We start from the raw sequence: 7,096 nt of genomic DNA on the forward strand, positions 1-7,096 counted from the left end.
GTCAATTCAATTCCCGGTTTCTAAAAATGAAACCGGTGTTCGAACGATCCAGTTCTCACTAGGAATTAGACTGAACTGACTATATATATTGGTTTAGTTTATTATTTCTAAGGAAAATAGAAGTTTGTAATTGGACAATAAGATATCCGGATGGGAGTATATGATTTATCTCCAGTTTTAAATTTATTCCTAGTCATGCTTTTAGACAATAAGAATTCTGATTCCTGGTCTTAGGACCAACCGGTTTGGTCCCCGGTTATTGGTTCCACCTTGGAATCGGACCGGACCAGGCCGATCACCCCTGCGTTAAATGAGTTGTGGTACTGTTGGGCCCAAGGTTGAGAAGGGCGATGCACTACACCCTCTGCTCCTAGGCCTGTAACCGGAGGGGCCTTGGGTTGGCCTAGGCCCATGGGCCCTAATGGGGAGAACCATGCCCAAGTTTCCCACCAATGGCGTGATGTTCGTCTAGCGGGGGAAGATAACATGGCATATGACCCCTATGCTGACTCCCAAACAACTACTTGCCACCAAACTTGGGGCTCTTGATGATCAAACTGCAGATGACATTCACAATTGACACACCAGCGACCGTGAAGGCAGAGAAACTCGAGGCCATCTGGAGTTCAAGGCCGGCAATGATGGTGAGAACCAGCATGAAAAGCTCAAAATAGCAGATGCTATGAAGCACAAGACACCTGCTTGCACCTTTGGAGGTGAAAAAGACTTGAACCCGGCATGGGTTTCTCGAAATTTCGTCATCTGGGTGTGCCTCCATCGATGAGTTTGGTTGGAAAGAACATGACTTTTGGTGATCCTTGAGATGGGTTCCCTTTCTTTTAGCAAAAGGAGACCGTTGAATTAAAATAATCCCCTTTAAAATTCTATTTACGTTGAGGCATCGGGATCGATATCTTATTTCAAGAGAAGGTCCTGGAATTGCATGAATGCACTTTTGTGCTTAATAGTCATTACTCAATCTCATCCTCATGTAAAAGATTATAATTCTTGTCTTGTCTTACCGGATTTTACATAGGCCAGGTCAAATAATCTCCATGTCCGACCCTTCCGCTCCTATGTTTAGATAAGAAATTCCACGACATCGTGGAACTTGTCCGTTGGGCCAATCTCCTGTAGAGAGACCAGTTCATAGTGTCGGCGCTTAGTGAAATCTTATGCGCAAAAGTAGCGTCGTCAGCAAGGAGGTTTGAACCCCATAAACTTGCCCGAAATGTAATCCTTCCGGATCTCTATGGCTCCGAACCCGGCGATGAGAACTGTACTCGAAGCCATCACAATGGTCATGGAGAACATGATGAGTGAGGCCCTCCCATATAATCTTACGGCCCTCTGAACTACGATTATTCCCAGAAGTGACGTGACGAAGCAGGTGAAGGAAAATATCAGCGCGATCTCCGGGTGCTCCATCCCCAATACGAGATACTGGAGCGCCAACATTGTGGATGAGAAGAAAACCATGAACGAGCAAGTCGCTGCTGTAACCTGCAAGACCAACTGCATGCTTTAGCAGGTTATGGCTTAACAGAATTTGAACCTAACAGATTTGGCCTTTCAGAAATGTTATGATCCGTCGTCAATGCAACCCATAATATAGGACACGGACATCACCAGTTTTCTGCTATTAGCTTCGTTTATGACACTAAACTGTTGAATTGTTGATCCAATTTCTAGAAATGATATTAGCTAGAAAAGTCAAGAAAAATATTTAAAAAAGAAAATCTAACTTAGGCGGTAATGAAAAGTGTAGAGGCACAAATGTAGAAGTCTCTAGGAGAAGACGGAATGCGAAAAATCTCTGACAAGAGCAGAAGATTTTCCTTAGATAAGTCGGTGATGTAGGCTTATAAAAGGTCTTGTGGTCGTCCATTTTGAGGGGTAGAGCAAAAAGGTAAGCTCCTCCCCTTCCCTTTGTACTACAATAACTAAATAAAAAAAGTTTCCTTTTGTTTCCTTGTGCTCCCTTGCTGCCACTCTCTATTATTACTTTGCCCAATTATTTTCTTACCTACATTGTTCTTAGTTCTCTTTCTCTCTTGATAGTACACACACAAAACACATTTGCACACACATCAAACACATGTTTCCGCAAATACCAACATAAACATTACAGTGACATTGCCCTAATAATCTCTCCCAGCTCGTGTGAGGATGAAGTAGAGTCGCAAATGATACGTGACCAAGAAGTTACCTCAGGTGCAATTCCCACTTGAAGGAGGAGTGGGCTTATAAGCATTCCACCGCCCATTCAGAAAATTCCGCCTAGAAGTCCAGCTAACAGTGCCATTACTGGGAAAATAAGTATGTTGGCTGGTCCTTCTCTGTTAGGGTCATCGACGTCCTTAAGAAAAGAACCCAATCTTAATGAGCTTCTAGTTCATTCATGTTAAGCGATTACATTAACTTCTACAGTTCTTAATAAATCTTTTTTCCTGTATATAAACAAAAACCTGCTGGCTTGAAACTTGATTTTGAATGCTTTCTTTCCAGATAAGAGTCCACGCAGTAAAGGCAACAGCTAGTGGAATCTGATCGGATGAGAGTAGCCAATAATCTGGACCACAGGGCTCAACGGGGATAATACTCTGCACATAATTTCAAAAATCAAGCACACTAAATCTGCAGTAAAAAGTTGGAGGAAAAGAAAATATTGCAGGACAGTTGGGGGAAGAATCTTTGCAAGGAGTTATTCTGGAAAGGGGAATAAAAAAAGAATGGAAAATCTAGCGGGAAGTTAGTTTAATGTAAACTGTTAGCAAGAAATGGTGCAGTGGACCTAAGATGAGAGGTATCATCATCATGAGCCGGCCATTTCCGGTAAGTGTAACATGAATGAAAGACAAGAAAGGCGGCCCAGGGGATCAGTATAGTGATTTCATGGCATAATTCAAGATTCTGATACTTGAGCTTATTTGTTGGTTTCTTCCTTGGTCTGATTTGCTAGCACAAAGCATATTCCGAGTTGCATTCACTGAAACCAACTCAAACGGAATATTGAAGGCCATGTAGTTTAGTTTACTTCCATCAGTTGTGACTTTAGATTTGACTTAGAGCAAGCTAGGGTCACCATCCAAAAACAATGTACTCTGTCTCAATGGAATGAGATGCATCGAGTTCAATTTTGGAAGGAGAATAGACAGAAGAAAAGGGTTTAAATGTAACACTAGAATAAATGATAAAACACCAGTTCAAAGGAACAAAGGCCCTGTTCAAAGGACCCTTCTAAGGATACAAAAACAAGAAATAATTGATCTAATTTCTTAATTTTCTTTGGAGATTTCCGTGGAGCTTTTGAATATTAATCCTTGGCCTTCTTTTGTACTAAAAAATTTTCATCTTAAACCTCAAGTCTATCAATCCTCTTTTGCTCATTCCAATGTGATCAAACCACAAGTTCCAGTAATTTCTTAAAAAAAGAAAAAAGAAAAAAAGAAAACATCCAAAATAATCACAACTAATCTTCTGACATGTAAAAGCTTATAGTGATTGAGTTCAAGCATTTACACGGTGCTTTAGAATAATTTTAATCTAGACCCACATGAGTCCCACATGTAAGAATCAAGCAAATCATCTCTCAATTATAGAACACGAGGGAAACAAATTTGCTGTTCTGTAACATGACTATATGTCCCCAGCATGAGCAACAATGTTTTTCTACAGAGTTCTTCTTGCATCCGAGAAAATATCATTTTCAAGATAAACCCACGAACATCCCAATTGCCAGTCCCTTAGAAGTTCAGTTGAAGGTGACCCACTAGATAAGAACAAGGCAAAACGATCCAGTATGATCTCCCCTTATTTTGAACATGATCTGTAGTTGAATAATATATAATGAAAATGAAAATAACATGGTTAGATCTTTTGGAATGCGGTATACATTCACATAATTCAGTCACAGGGACATGAAACATCCTTAGCCTTAACTAAGATGATGAAGTTAAAAGGATACCGGATCAAAACAACGACAGAAAAAAGAAAAAAAGAAAAAAGCGTAACAGAAGAAGCATACCTGTACATGTTGATTTCCACGAAAAATATGCACCGAGAAGAATGAAAACCAGACCAAAACCAAGACCCCCAATTTCATCCATGGGATCTGATCTTGACAGTTTGGTTCATCATGCAAAACAGGCTCTATTGCAACTTTGGCTTCCTCTGACCCACCAAAAGCCTCCTCTCTTACAGACCCTTTTTCTAAGTGTGCTATCTCTCTCCCTCCCTCTGACTCCATTTTCCAATACGAAAAACCCCTTTTAGCAGGACTTGAAGGTGGACCGAGCAAGAAAGACTGCAAACAGCATCGTGATGAGCCACTCAGGAAGACAACATTGCATATGACCCCTATACTCACTCCCAACAGCAAGCATGGCTCTGAGAGGAGTGCAATGTCATAGTCGATCAAGCACTTGCCACCAAACTGGGGGCTCTTGATAATCAAGTAGTAGATGACATTAGCAATTGACACACCGGTGACCATGAAAGCCGAGAAGCTTGAGGCCGTCTTGAGCTGGAGGCCTGCAAATATAGCAAGAATTGGTATGAAAAGCCCACCTCCACCCATCGCCCCTGCACTTACTCACTCCCAACGGCAAGCATGGCTCTGAGAGGAGTGCAATGTCATAGTCGATCAAGCACTTGCCACCAAACTGGGGGCTCTTGATAATCAAGTAGTAGATGATATTAGCAATTGACACACCAGTGACCATGAAAGCCGAGAAGGTTGAGGCCGTCTTGAGCTGGAGGCCTGCAAATATAGCAAGAATTGGTACGAAAAGCCCACCTCCACCCATCGCCCCTGCACTTGAAACAGCAGCTGCTACGAAGCGCAAGACACCTGCTTGCACCATTGGAGGTGAAAAAAGCTTGAACTTGACATTGGTCTCTTGAGATTTCATCATCTGAGCGTGCCTCCATTGATGAGTTTGGTCGGAAAGATCATAATTTGCAATGCTCGAGATGGGGTTCTCTTCCTTTAGCATGAGGAAGGCTTAGGATTGTGAAGAAGGAGAAGATCGAATTGAGAAGACAGTCTCTGATTCTTCATACCGAGAGAGCTTGGTGAATGGACAAAAACTGAAACTGCACTCTCCTTATGCACGGGTTGGGAAGGATCTTTGGTCTTCTGCATGGCATTATTGAGGGAACCAACAACAGGTGAGTAAAATAAATGAGTGTAAAACGTGATCATTGTTGCTTATAAGCACAGCAACAAGTGAAGCAATTATTAAAGAATGGGGCTGCCTCTAATGAACTGATTAGTCGCTGTCAACTTCTAAAATTGTGGACATTCTGTTTATTCTCGATGACTCACAGTTAGTCAAAAAATCACTCGAGAGAGAGAGGAAGATTTTTGTTTTTGAGTATCCAACCAATGAAAAGGCTGTGGAGGACTGTAATTGGCACTCAGAGAGAGAGAGAGAGAGAGAGAGAGAGAGAGAGAGAGAGAGAGAGAGAGAGAGAGAGAGAGAGAGAGAGCTTTTTTGTTATTGTCAAAATTCTAGTTCTGCTAGGTTGATTTTGTTTTTTTATTTCTATCTTAGTAATGTCACTCAATTTTAAGGATAAATATGGAATGGGATGGCAAAAAACTCTAAACTGGTAAGCATATAACAAATACAAAGTAAAATTCAAAACTAGTATATTTGTCAACTGTTATGTATTATCTAATTAAGCAATTTGATGATAAAATTTAATGGAAACTAACGGAAGGTAAATTTATTATAAATATACCAGTTTGGAGTTTTTCATAGTATTAACCAGGGCTGACATCGTATGCTTTGCTCCTTGTAAGGTTGGGGGTTTGAGTATGCTATGGTGTTGATACTTGCAAGCATGTTGTTTGTAAATTAAATTTGTGTTGCGGTATCATCGATCATGTAAATGTCGTGTTTTAATAGAATGTTGTGACATCCTGAAATTTGAGCCCTCTAAGGGATAAATGAATGTGAATTTTGTCAATGCATTGTTGGTTGATTTCACTCGGAATTGATCACTCATAAGATACTGACCTCAAGGGGAAAGGCTAATGAGGACAGAACTTGTACGACTAAGAACTTGACCTGCGAAAACGACTTGACCATAAGACTTTCGTGAGAATGATCCTGTAGATAGGTATGCCGATTTCAAGGACAACTAGAAGTCAATCCGTGGATAGAACATAATGGAACAACAGACGATTCCGTTTACTGTTATCGAACTCGCGAACGACCCTAGGTCAATCCTCAATAATCGTGTACTTTGAAATAAGAATCTATCCTCTACAATTTCATGTTGTCAAGGACGTCCATGTGTCGAGATTGTCTTGAACGTGATTTGGCACGAGTTGATTATGTGTGAATCCTCAAAACCGTCTGTCAGTCTGAGTTGTACCCGAAATGGCATTAGGCGAAATTGACATGGCATGAGAACTAAAAATTGGACTTCAAAATATCAGGAATGTCCGGAACGGACTTTGTATGATGCTCCTTTGACAGGCAGCAGTGCCAGGCGAGCTGAGTGTGGGGAAAAAGGACTTATGGACCGAGGAATCAAGCTTGAGAGGACGTGGGCCGAGCGAAGCCAGTGTGGGCCTTAGGCCCAAGGTGGGACAGCCACCATGGTGGGCCTAAGGCAAGTAATTGAACCAATTGGGCCCAATCCACTATTTTCTCTTCCAAGCCCATTACCTAATCTTAAGCCCATTTGAGCCCAATCAAGCCCAATCAATTCCCAAGCCCATTTCTATTCATAGCCTAGCCCATTTCTTAGGCCCATACATCAATCTTAGCCCAAGGTCAAATTGGTAATTTGTGTAAGGTGTAAATGACCAAATTACCCCTAAAAGCAATTGGATGAGGGCAAAGGAAGAGAGAGAAGACGAGGGGACTTGCATAGGGAGTTGGAGCAAATATTGATGAGCCTTGATGGAAAAGACTTCAGCTCTATTTTCACTCTCTCTCTCTCCTCCATCAGCCACAAATGTTAAGTTCTCTTTCTCCCCGTTCTCCCTCTCTTCCAGTTTATGTTCTAGTAGACCTTCCTCCAAACATCTGAGTTGATTGTTGGTTTCTCGGATGAATCAACTCCCGTGCCACCCACC

The 7,096-nt window shown here is 41.5% G+C and overlaps 1 pseudogene; it reads right to left on the bottom strand.

Moving 5' to 3' along the window:
* Nucleotides 1–1,194: 1,194 nt before the first annotated feature.
* LOC104430138 lies at nucleotides 1,195–4,916 on the bottom strand (annotated as a pseudogene).
* Between the last annotated feature and the right edge of the window lie 2,180 nt (nucleotides 4,917–7,096).

This window comes from Eucalyptus grandis, chromosome 4 (assembly GCF_016545825.1).
Source record: "Eucalyptus grandis isolate ANBG69807.140 chromosome 4, ASM1654582v1, whole genome shotgun sequence".
Classification (NCBI taxonomy): domain Eukaryota; kingdom Viridiplantae; phylum Streptophyta; class Magnoliopsida; order Myrtales; family Myrtaceae; genus Eucalyptus; species Eucalyptus grandis.